The 12,953-nt window shown below is 43.1% G+C and overlaps 1 long non-coding RNA gene across 2 annotated transcripts; it reads right to left on the bottom strand.

The window, feature by feature from the left end:
• Positions 1–152: 152 nt before the first annotated feature.
• LOC310692992 lies at positions 153–12,953 on the bottom strand. Of its 2 annotated transcripts, XR_014518936.1 has the most exons (4): positions 11,827–12,953; positions 10,680–10,751; positions 4,442–4,574; positions 153–1,472 (listed from the first exon to the last, which is right to left on the bottom strand). It is a non-coding gene; the product is annotated as an uncharacterized lncRNA (long non-coding RNA). The 2 variants fall into 2 exon arrangements; XR_014518935.1 differs by having other exon boundaries at positions 10,680–12,953.

The following is a 12,953-nucleotide window of genomic DNA, read 5'->3' as shown; positions in this document are numbered from 1 at the left end:
TGTTTCATGAGTCACTCTGTTTCTGGTGTTCAGGCTGTAGGTGCCGTGGTTTATGTAGCCAAAACTGCATCACCCATGCACAAGAGGATAGGATCAGCAGGCTTGCAGAAGTAATAAAAACATGTAGGGGGTCAAAGGGGGGGGGAGAGACAACCCAATAGGGGGACTGCGAATGCTAGCTGACAGGTGGGTGGGGCTGGAATCCTGAACAGCAGCACTCACCCTGCAGTGTTTTGCCGCAGCTCCTACTTTTGTATTCACAAAGCAAATCTCAGAATCCTTTAACAATTATGGCATTACTGATTGGTGTTTAAACAATCCAAAGTCTGCTGTCGTAGTTAAGAACCTAGCCAGCACCTTGCAGATCAGACCGAGGTCTGCCTGGTCTAGCATTCCTTTGGAAGGATGTTGCTAGCAATCAACAAATAGGAGCTGTTCCGGGTGCAATTGGTCAGTGGTCTGTGGTTTGCTTTTTTCTGTTGCAAAAAATCAATTCTCATTGAATTTGCTTCAAAGGGAATTTTTGGCATTACAGATTGCAGGAACAAAGAGCCTCAACTGATTAGGGATTGCAAGAGGGACAATAGCTTATATCCACCTTAAGACACACACACACACACACACACACACACACACACACACCATCCTCATCCAGAATAAGTGTCTTGCATTTGCAGTTTGTGTGTGTCAGAGGAAAACTAGGGAGTGCAGAACTCTGCAGTTAAGGTCATGTGTAGTTTCCAATTTTAATTGCAAATACCAAAATGTGAAATTTCCAGTTTTAAGGCCTGGGCAAGTTCAGACAGGTATACTATTTTTATATGAAGCCTATCTGAACTAGGGATGGAAGAGAAATTTGATCCATTTTGCACTGAAAAGCAAAGCTACCTAATTCACACATCCTGAAACAAGATGAGAACCAAAACACAGCCATCCTTCAAAATTCACACTTATCTGAAATTTGTGATGCAGTTCTCCAATCAAGCAAAGTTTACCAAAAACATTGCATATCAGGGGACAGTATGCATAACGATGAATGTATTCATGAAAATAACATACAAAAATGCATTATATTAGGGAAGATTCTTGTAAGGAATGTATATGTTAGTCAAAATGGCATACAAATGCATTAGGAGAAATTTGCCCTAAGATGCTGATAGATTTTCAAGAGGGCTTTTTTGTTTTGTTTTGTTTTGTTTTTAAATCACACATTGTTGCAAAAATGTGAAGAACTGGATTTAAGATTGTAAAATTAGAAACTGAGAGAACCGGAATTGACTGATCTTTCCATTCTTCCTCTAAATGAAGTTGGGTAAGGATCATGCCTGCCTTTTAGTATTTTGATTAGGAACTGAAGAGTTGGGGCTTCTCCATCTTTCATTCTTGGAAGACTGCAGGGACATACAAGGAGCAGCACACGTCTTTGAGTGTTGTCTTTATTTTTAGCCCACAATCCAGTCTGCAAAAATTGCCTGTGTGGTAGTCATTAAACATTTAATTCTTGGACCCATTGAAACAGACTCCCCATCCCTACTCTGCACACATGTACTCCTGGTCAAAACATTTAAATTATCTGTGAAATATTTTGGCTTTAGTGGAAATCAAACAAAAATGTAAACTTGGGAGTTGAAAGATATCCACTTGGGGCTAGAGGACATGTTATTCCTAGCGGAATATTTCTGTGGATTTTTAATTCTATGTTGTAATAACCCTGAATTTCTTACAATTTTGAGTACCCTCCAAATGGTATATATTTGCAGATTTCTCCTTTTCAGAACTTATACCACAATAAAATGTGTTGCTCTTTTAAGATACTGCAAGACTTGTTGTTTTTTGAAGAGTTCCCTGTGTTTAACAGGATTATTATTTTTTAATACTTGCATTAATATTCAGTAACTATGGTCAGGAACAGAAGGATGATCTGTGTCCTGTCTTCATATAAAAGGAGGAAATGTCCGGAGCATGTGCAGTTTTGCATTTTAACTCGCCCCAAATCATAGCACCATCACGACTGCCTTGACGGTAAATCCGTTTCCTTGGGAATAAACAGCATTTTGCTGTAGAAAAAGGTCGTGACTTTTATGCAAAGTAGTGCCAAATCTCTTGTTCTGCAAGATGGAGATGGGCAGACAAGCAGGTGGGCCAGTGGGCCAGGTAAGCTGCAGAGTAATAGGTGAGACAGAGCAGCTCCCCCACAACCATCCTGCTCTGATGCCATTGCCTGCTACTTGCATCTTCATTGCACTCGACTGCTGAGACAGAAATGGTGTTGGTATGAGCAGCTGTGGCAAGAGGAGGCTCTTGACAGGTGTGCAGGCCAATCCACCTGATAATTGTGTAATATCACAGTGATGCCATGTGATTCACAGGTGCGTTTCCCAACCCACCTGTCAAAGCTGGCCTGCAAGGTGGAAATGATCCCTTGTCTAAGGGAATCAAGTGGTGGGGTTTGGGGTACTGGGAGGTGGAGGTTGGTGGAGCTGGGGAGAAATGTGAGCAGGGGCACAGCACCTAGAGCCCGTGTGCAACACCTCGTGCATTTGATGAAGTGCCATGATAAATTTGTCTTGATTTTAATGTGCTACAACGCTTTTAATTGATCTTACGCTCTCCTGCATTTAAGAGAATGGGAAACGCCCCTTCCGCCTTAAGATGATACCATGCAGGGCAACTTACATTTTTAAAAAGCTCAAACAGGAGATACAAAAGACAAAACAAAAGCTTGTCGCCCTACAAAAAAAGTATTTGCTATCCAGTAAGGCACATAAAGAGATGGGCTCCGTCAAACTTTATGAGATCAAAGACTTCTATGACTAGGGTTTGACCACTGAGAACACTTCTTGCCCTTTAGAACCATTTGTCTGTGTGTACGCTAATGCATGCAGAATCAACTAGAACTCCTAGGGATTCATTCCTCCACCAAGATCTCAAAAGTCAGACATGCTATTGGACTCTCAGATATGCAATTGGACTCCCAGGTCCCATCAGCCCCAGCCACCTTGTTCATGGATGAGAGAGATGCAGTCTAACAGCAGCTGGGGAAGCACAGCTTTCCCACCCCTGCTTTAACCAGATCATGGTCCTTGTAATACAAAGATCTCAAGGCTAGCCCCTGTTAAATTTGACTCTCTAGTAGGAGGATTGTTCAGAATCCTAGTCGTCCCCTTCTATTTAAAGCTCCCACCGAGTGTGTGTCGTGCTCCCACCAACCCACAGAGCCTCGCTAAATATTGCAATAGCACACTAAAAACAAAACTGAGACCATTAATCTAACTCATAACACAGTCCTTGTTTCTTCTTAATAGTTAGGAACAACACAGCATCTTGAAGATGTACCTACCCTCTGTACACTGAATGAAGGCAGGAGGACAGCACTTGGAAGCAGTGATACACTAGTCCTGTTCAAATGGGGGCTGCTTATCTATTGCCCTCCCCTTTTCTCCCGCTTCAGCTGGTGTAGAACCATGACAAATGGGCAGGGCCAACAAAGCCTAATAATAGGAGTTGGCACATCCCAAAGGCCAAAGGGGAAAAAAGGAGAGGAGGGGAGGAAGCATCCCACTGTAGGGACCTGCATCTGCAAATCCACAGGTCTGAAGAGAGGAACGTTTAAGCACAAGATCAGCTTTTCAATGGAAAAGAATGATCAACTTGCATAATAGATGGTCTAAATAATGACACACACACACAGTGTGCTGTAGGATTCCAAACATTACTTTTGCATAGCTGTCAACTTCCCCCCCTTTTTAAGGGAAATTCCCTTATACCGAATAGGATTCCTCGCAAGGAAAGGGAGAAGTTGACAGCTATGCTTTTGGTTTGGTTTGCATTATTCTATAGGCCTCCTCTTTTTAATACATACCACAAAAATTCTCAAGGTCTTCCCATTCCCCAAGTTGTCCTCACCTTTGGTGAGATCCAGAAGAGCTCTTTTTCTGTTTGTTTCTTTATTTCTCCCCCTTATGTACATTTGTTCGTTTGATTCAAAATTAATTGAGGAGGGGAAATGGAATGGAGTTTCCTGTAAAAGGACATGGTTGGTTTCTCTCAAACTCCTGAACAGGAACCTCATGCTGCAACATGTTCTTGCAGGTCCCGCTTAAGAACACTTTCTTTTGAGTAAGCCCTGTTGGACTCAGTGGGGCTTCCTTCCCACTGCATAGGATCAGGACGCAGAAAGTGTTCTGGAAGAACCTCAAAGATAAAGTATTGTGACTCATACTATAAATGCAAAAGGCACTGCCTTCAACAAGAGGCTACTAGTCTTCCGATAATGAATGTCTTCCAGAAATCAAGAGGCAAAACTGTTTTCCATTGTTTGGTTAACATTAACAGACTACAGCTCTGGGTTCCTCTTAAAAATTACCTCACTATTTATTCTGGGTCTGGTCTGCAAATAAAACAGTTTCTATATATAAAGCAGGAGTTGTTCTTAGCTTACGTTTCCAGGCGTCATTTTCATAGATACAGGCAAAGTCTCATATTACCAGCGCAGAGAAGTCACGCCTGCTGGTGTGTAAGAACTGTTGTTGATTTAAGGCAGCTTCCCCAGTGACATTTCTCAAGAGCAAATCCTGTGGAAGAAAAGGAGTACAAATACTTTAAAAGTTTTTAATGCAGTTATGCATGTGGCTGACCTGTGAAGTGCAATGCATTCAGCTGGGTAAAGGGTCACCACTCTTGGGGGGCCTGTTGGGGCCTTTGGGGATTTTAAGAATGGGTACCAGTCATGTAATACAATGCAAAATGCCCATAGTGGGATATGTAACATAACATAAAATGGCTGCCACACCTAAAAGAGCAGAAAAAGAGGACCACACAATGGTGTGTGAGTGCCCCCCTCATCAGCTATCCCCATCAGGTGGGGTGGGGGGAACTTATACTACCTCAGCTACCGCCATGTTTGCCCCAGAGATATGCTCTTTGCACCTCTCTTCATGTCAGAATGCAGACTCTCCAAGGGCCCCAATTTTCCAGGGACAGACCCAGATTTATAGAAGCCATCCTGATTTGATCCTGGAATGTCCCGCTTTTACTTAGGATGTCCCGATTTCTGGGGTCTTGGGGACTAATTCAAGATGGCAGTCAGAAGCTGCTCAGCCCCATAATGCCAATATCTCTTCGTGTGTGAGGGGGATGGCATGTGTCCAGCACCTGCTCGGGCATGCCTTGTGCTAACACTGGGCTTGTCCACTACACAACTATTTTAGGGAAAGTTCGTCACTCAGTGGTAGAGTATCTGCTTTGAATACAGAAGGTCCCAGGTGCAGTTCTCAGCATCTCCCTATAGGGCTGGGAAAGACTCCCTGCTTGAAACCCTGGAGAGCTGCTGCCAGTCAGTGTAGACAAGATTGAGTTAGATGGACTAATGGTCTGACTTTGTAGAAGACTGCTTCTGGTGTTCCTATGTACTTGCAAGTATGTCCAACTGGGAGCTCTGATGCAGTGACTGTGTAACTTAGCCTTACTCTAACTAGAAGCAGACTTGCAGCCCCACTCTGAATTTAAATACTTATAGGACTGCCTATAGTCCAGTGCATTAGATGAGATTATTTTATATTCAGAGACTGCTGATGGCCAGTTGCTGCAATCGCTTGTGTTCCTCCTTCTAACTATGTTGAGCTGGTCAAAAAAATGTGCCAATAACACTTTCTGTTCATATATTAAATAGATTGAAAAATGCCTCCCATGTGAGTGGTTACTTTATAATCTTTGTGGAGTTAGAACAGGGAAAACATCTTTGCTATTAATAGCAGATGGCAAGCTAAAAAGATGTGATAAAAGCTTCATAACTCATCTCTTCTGAACAATGTCAACCTGTCGTGTCTAACAGTGAAATCCGGACCGGGCCAGTTACCAACATCCTGATTGGTCACTATGAAAACAATTGCAGTCCAAGTTCATCTAGACAGCAAACTGGATTGAATCCACTCTGGATAAGATGCCACATGGGGGAAAAAACACAAGGGGGGGGGAGTACTATAGCACCACTAGAGAAGTGACAGCTAAAAAAATGTTAGAGCTGTATATCCGAGGGGTAAACTGGGCTTAGTTTTCTCTTAGGATGCTTGTTCTGTTTTTCATTTTGTTGCTAGGACTGAGTGTTCTCTTCGTTTTGCTAAAGCCTCCATGCAAAGCCTTTCAATTCAGCTGAGAAAGAAGATATAAAAGCTGTTCATTAAAAAAAAAAAAGTTTGGCACCAGAGTTGTACTTAAAGTAAACTAAACCTCAAAGTATTTGAACTTCCTTTCCCCTGGTATCCTGGCTGTTATAAAATGTATTTCCATTATTATCATGTTCCAGTGACCTGAGTGATACTCAGTTCTGCATGGATTTCTGCTACTCCAATGGGATTGCTCTTCCCTGCAGCCCCCCACATGTTGACCAAATCTGCTGCAAAGGCAGGGGTGGGGACCCTGCAGAACAATTTGGGGGGCTGCAGAGGATAGAAGAGAGAAGGGAAATCCAGTCACACGTCATTGGATATCACTCTCTATACTTTCTTTTACAAGTATTTATTGATTGATTTAGATTTATTTGGAGCACCTCCTAACATTAATCAGTTGGCATGGAAGAATCTCATGCATTTTGGTTTCTTCAGTTTCTCATTTTTCCAGTCCTACATTTAGATCCCTACATTTCCATACATGGGTGTAGCCAAGAGGGGGCAGCTGTCCCTCATAATCAATAAAAATCAGTTAAAATGCATAGCAACCTGAGGTTCTCCCCCCCCCAACAAAAGGCCTGCCCCCCAACAAAAATTCTGGTTATGCCCATGTTTCCATACCAGTTTGCAATTTTTGTTTTCAAGTTCCCATTAAAATTCTTCAGCCTTTTTGTGTGAATGTATCCTACTATATACTGTATACATTTTTATATGCGATTTTGTCTAATATACACATTTTTTGCAAAGCATTTCAACCTAACATGCATTCTTGTATGTTATTGTTGCTAATGTGTGCCTTTATATGCACATTTTACCCTAGCATGTGCATTTTCATACATATTACTTGGCTGCAGAACTGCGTTGCAAAATTCTAATAAGCTAATTTCAAATGACAGTTTTGTCTCTGTTTGCATATCGTTTTAGAATTAGAAGTGCAGAATTAGACAAGTTTGCCTTCAGATGTGAACTGAATAGAATTTCTCCCCCATCCCTATAACCAGAGAACATTTTTCTTTTGATATCATTCCTTCTATTTCCAATGTTCAGGCTGTGAGCGCCGCTCCTTGTGTAGCCAAGAGTACCACACACATACACATGAGCGGAGGTATCAGTAGGGTTGGTGGAACTCCAAGACTTTCAGAAATATTAAAAAATAGGAGTGGGAGGTACACCAAAAACAGTATGATGAAGATTGAGTTTGCTCAGTGGACACAGAATGCTGACTATTTTGTGTAGAAAATGAGTGGTGGTTGTTGGTGGAACGGATGGGATTCTAAACAGCAGCATTCCACACAGCAATACTTTGTTGCCTCTCCCTCTTGTTATTTGTGGAATCTCTAAAGCTGTGTTTGAAGCAAATATCCAGCCCTGTCTGATGTCTATTTATTCTGAGATATCTAATGTGGTGCCCTCCAAATGTTCTGGACTACAACTCCCATCATACCATGACCATTGGTCATGCAGGGGGTAGTCCAACATCTGGACGGTTACTCCTGGAGTAATTAGAAACAGTGAAGAGTTTGCTTTTGTTGTTTCTTCCTCCTTCCCAACCTCTTTTCCTTCCGTGCTGTGTCTTTTAAATTGTAAGTGGGAGGTCAGTGACTGCTGATCGGTTACATTTGCAAGCCACTCTGGAAAAGGTTTTCAGCTAAAGCACATGATTAAACACTTTAAATAAACAGGAGACACAGGCTTTCCCTGGCCACTAATATTGGTCCCCAGTGTCTTGTCTACTCCAGGTGGCAACCTTGTTGTCATGAACTGGCAGGAAGGAGGAAGAGGATCCTAGCGAGAGGTGTAGCTGGGACTGGGACACACCGGGGCAAGCTGGGGATGGGGAAGGAGATGTTGGTGTAGTAGGAAGTACTCACAAGGTGATGGAGGATGACGAGGGGATGGGGGCCAGTGCACAGGACCCAGTGCCACAGGACCCATCACCAGAGCCAGAGGGGCCCCTGTCCCCATGAACAGTGGGCCCCTCTGGCTGTGGGAGCAGCAGAGGTGGTGCTCCATGAGACTAATGCAGGCAATGGTCCACAGCCCAGCTCCCTAGCTGGCCAGGTGGGGCTTGCTAGCTCTGGGAGAAAGTGTGCGATTCCTCAGCTGGAGTAGGCTTGGAACACTTGAGGGTCACATGCCACATCAAGCCCAGATGCTGCAATCAGCATGCAAGGTATAAAAAAGGCAGCATGTTGATGGCTTTTGGCTTTGATGCTTCAGGATCTCTGTTGGACTGCTTCCGGTTGGACATGTGGATTGACCCTGGTCTGGGGACTTGACATACTGACTTGCTTCCAGGTAGGCTAGGGGTTCAGGACACTTGCCTAATTAACCACCAATGGACCCTGTGAGAGCTAGCATACATATTAGAGATTTGGAGTAAAGCCTATGAATTAGTAACTGCCAGGGTTTTGATTAATGCTTTGGGCCATGCTGTAAGATTTGGACTCTCTCCATGCAGACCGAGGGTGTAAATAGATGAGTAAATCCTATTTCTTAAAGCATGACAGCCTCCATTGTGTCTTCTGTTCTCCAAAGGGACACAGACCCTGTGTGAGCGTCTGAGATCCCATGTGCTCTTGCCATGGCTTGGCAGAGAGAGGGACTGGCACTGGGCTTATGTAACAATAATTTTGTAATTGATTCAGAAAGTGGTAATTGCAGCTCTAGAACCCAGGAAAACTTTCCATGGTCACTATGATCATGTAATCTTTTCATGGTTGCTATGACAATGAGGTTCTGAGCTAGTTTGACCAATTGTGAAGCAGGCTGGAGGTTTTGAACTTGCTCATTGACTTTTTGAACTTGACTGCAGGCAGACACTCTTTCAAGTTCTTGCTAGTTGGTCCCTGTTGCATCAACTTCAGTTCCAGTGTGGCTGCAACTGAGCTCATTGATGCTTACAAATCATGGAACTTGAAAGACTGCTCAGAGTGTTGACCACCCAGCCACAGACATGAAGGGAAAACAGACCACCTGTATCAAAAAATTTGAGAGTAGATTCTGGCCCCACTGGGATGCCCAAATACAGCGCTAAGCTAGCCAGTCTCTCTCTTCTGATCTGGATGGATTCCTACTCTTTTGCACAATGTCCAAAGTGATGTCTTTGCTTCCATGTACCCATGCTTCCTACTGTGAGGTGCAAGACCCAGCTCCTCATATTCTTATTCAGTACCATCAACACACATTTACAGAGTTTAACAGACTTCTGTAAACAAAAATAAAAAAGATCTCTCTGTCCCAAAGGAGCTTTCAATATAAATTATGAGGGTGGGAAGTCAACCTTGCCTGCTTACCCACCATTGGACCCTGAGCTACCAAACTTGTATTGATTCAAAATGTGGCAGTTGCAGCTCTGGATTTGAGGGTAGTGTATGTTTACATGGTCACTGTGACAATTAGGTTCCAATCTAGCCCAGCCCATTATGAAACTGAGTGCAGGTTCCAATGTTTCTGATTACATTTAAAATCTCCTATAAACTTATTCAGTGCAGGGAGAAGTTATATAGAAAATAATATATTCAGGATCAGGAGCACTTAAAACCTCCTGGACTCTCAAGTTGGCTGCCCAGCAACCAGAAACACAGGATATCCATTAGTAGTATTATCAGTGCCACACTTTTATCTAGTGCTTTTCTTTATGTGCTTTAAATGTATGCATCTCCTCCCACCCAACTTTTTTTGGGTAGTATTTGTGAATAAAAAGAAACAAAAGGACCAGGATGCTATACCATCTTTGGCAAGGATTAGAAAATGGGATTGCCTAATTAGATATACTCCAGGGTAAAACACTCATGGAACATTTCCCCATTCCATATGTATGGTTTCTTTTTCTGAGATCTAATAATACACCTTTTATCTTGATTTTGGTTTTGGAAACTGGAAACTGGCTCCATACTTTCTTTTGAGAAGCCCGTTTAGTTCTGCAATAAAGTCAGGTTATTTTCTTATGATTATTTTTGGAAAAACACAATTGTTAAGGACTTAAAGGAGACTCAATGGTAATACTTTTGTTTACAGAAATGCTAAACTAATCTGGCTGCTTTCCTCTGGACATTTTCTTCAAGCTCTTGCACATAGTTTGTCAGCATAACTAATGCTAAATTCAACTGCATTTTCCATCAGGAACACACCACTTTGGGGGTTATTTGGTCTGAAACAGATGTACAAGTGGGGATCTGTAACAAAATGCTTTGTATCCTAGTAGCTAAGATCCCTTCCAGACGTCCTTTTTATTGTGTATTCATTGTGATTTGTGCTCATCATGCTTTTGGGGAAGTAACACGCAACCCCACTTTCAGTATTGTTTGAGCTTGTAAACATTTGGGGTGGCGACTCTGTTTCATTTCCAATCACTGCATATTCTGTATCACATATTTTATTTTTAGACTTGCTTGTGCTATGCTGCTGTCCCTCCAGATAATAATAATGTGGTAGCACTGGGGAAACACTGTAGAAAAACCTAAAGCAGAATAAATCCACTATTATTGCATCCATCTCAATAGGATTTACCTCTGAACAAACATGGGTGGGGTTTCATTGCTGGTAACCAAAAGAAGTTCACGATCTCTTAGCCTAACCAACCTAAAAAAATAATAATCAAAGGGGAAGAACCCCAGCTCTGTGGAGGAGTGGGCAGGTGTTTAAAATGCAGTAAATACTGTTATAGAGGGTTCTTAAACCATAGAAATTTAAAAATGGTAGGATTTTGATTATTTGGAGTCCTGAAGGGAAGATTGCAGGTGAGTGGGCAAAATACAGGCTAAGCTTGCTTTCCACCTGGGATAGAGGCATTAACATGACAAAAGGTGTTGATGGCCCACCTGAGAGCAATCTTGGGCCTGGGCAGACTGCCAGAGTAACTGAGTGTGAAGAAACAGGAAAAGTGTGTCTTTAGCAAGGTGTGCTGGGAACAAGGGGGAGAAAAAAGGGAGCGATTGATCTTGGGCAGACTGGCTGGGAGAGATGCCTTTGACTCCAGTGCTGCACTACTGTGGGGAACAAACTCCTCTTGAAATGAACATGTAAGATCTGGACTCTCTCCATGTGGACTGTAGGTGTAAATATGTGAATAAATAATATTTCTTAAAGCTACAACAGTTTCTGCCATGCGTTAAATTTTCCAAGAGAACATAGACCCTGTGTTAGTGCCTGGAACTGCCTGGAATATTGCAAAGAGTGGGGGTGGGGGCATCCAACTTTTGTGACAGGAAAGGTAAGAAATGGAGGATATAGGCTGGGTATTGGAGCTAAGCAAATAACCAACTCAAATTAACATATGTATTTGTAGTCAAGTGAAATGGCTATTTGATTTTAAAAATAAAGTGCCCAACATTTACAAGACACTCCTTTGGATTCCATGACAAAAGAAATACAGGATATAAATGTAAGTAAATAATAGCAGACCCTTGACCACTATGCTTTTAAAAATTAACAATCAAACAACCCTTAGTTTTGTACAGTCGCTATCACAGATAAGACAGCCACTGATCTCTGGCAAGGTCTCAAACCCCTTTGTAACATCTGTGTGACAGGAAGGAATTCATTAGGCACAGCATTTCCTGGCTCAGTGCTGGTTAACAATAGGAAAAATTTGCTGCTTGAAAGTGTTCTAACCACATAGATTTATGAAAATATGAAGGCTGGAGGAAAATTTCACCTTTAACTGCACTGTCTGTGGATTAAAACAGGAAGGGGAAAGAGGAGGCAACTAATTTGCAGTATGTGACCCTGAGCATGGGCAGGTTTGTAGCACTTTTGAAAGATTTGCGGCATCTATTTTTCTGCCCTGAAGCAAGGTCCTGAGGCCACCAGAGCATCTGCCGCAACAGGCGAGATTCAATGCCAGCCCTACTCAGAGGAGACCCATTGAAATTAATGGACACAGCCCATTAATTTCAGTGGGTCTACTCCTGGTAGGACTGTTGGCTACACAGCCAAATCTCTTAAAACGCAATCCTAACCAGGTCTGGTGAAAAGGAAATTCTGTTAGTTTTTTAAGTTTTCAAAACTTTTATTATGAAGTTAAAATAACAATCCAGTTAAGAAATATGAAATAAAAAGCCCCCCCTTTAACATAGAATTCACGGTGTAGTCTTATGAGAAAGTTATGAGGTAATGGCTGGGAACCCTTGTTTGTTCGTTACATTTCCTCCCTTTATTGTACATCCTATTAAATTCAATGCTGCTCTCTCCCAGGTAAACGGGGTTAGGGGTTGCAGCTTGTGCCGTTTAAAGGTGCCGCAAGCCTTTCCTCGCACGCTCCTAAACATTTTGTTTATACGCATTTTTGTTTCGTGAGGTAGGAGGGAAACGCTTTAAAGAAGCTTCCCAAGTGTGAGGTGGCTCCGGCTGGCATTACTGGCAACTTCGCGCAACTTGTGCCAACTCGCCTCAGAAAGTTACAAAAGAAGCAGGAGGTGGAAAGGGTGGGGGGTGAAAAAAGGTGGGAAAACACCCGGATGGAAGAGGTGGCGCCAAGGGCAGCTCTCTCCCCACCCCCCTCTCCCTGAGGAAAGCCAACGGTTTTAGCGCGAGGGAGCGTCGCGTGCCTTCCCCTCCGCAAACACCTTTGCCCGCTTGGCGCTCCTGCGCTGAACCGACGCCCAATCAGCCGAGCGCGCTGGGTCTCCCCGCCACGCCCACCAACGCACCCCCCCCCCACCGGCTCTCTCGCGCACGGTGCTCTCCCCTCTCACCCCACCTCCTCCTCCTCTCACTCGACTTTTGTAAACTCTCGCCGCCAAAGCTCGCGAGAGGACATGTCCGCGGCTGTAGCGTCCAGAG

The sequence above is a fragment of the Podarcis liolepis genome (assembly GCF_965112155.1).
Source record: "Podarcis liolepis genome assembly, chromosome: 14".
Classification (NCBI taxonomy): domain Eukaryota; kingdom Metazoa; phylum Chordata; class Lepidosauria; order Squamata; family Lacertidae; genus Podarcis; species Podarcis liolepis.
Note: the sequence above shows the minus strand (reverse complement) of the source record. Positions and strands in the feature narration are given on the sequence as shown.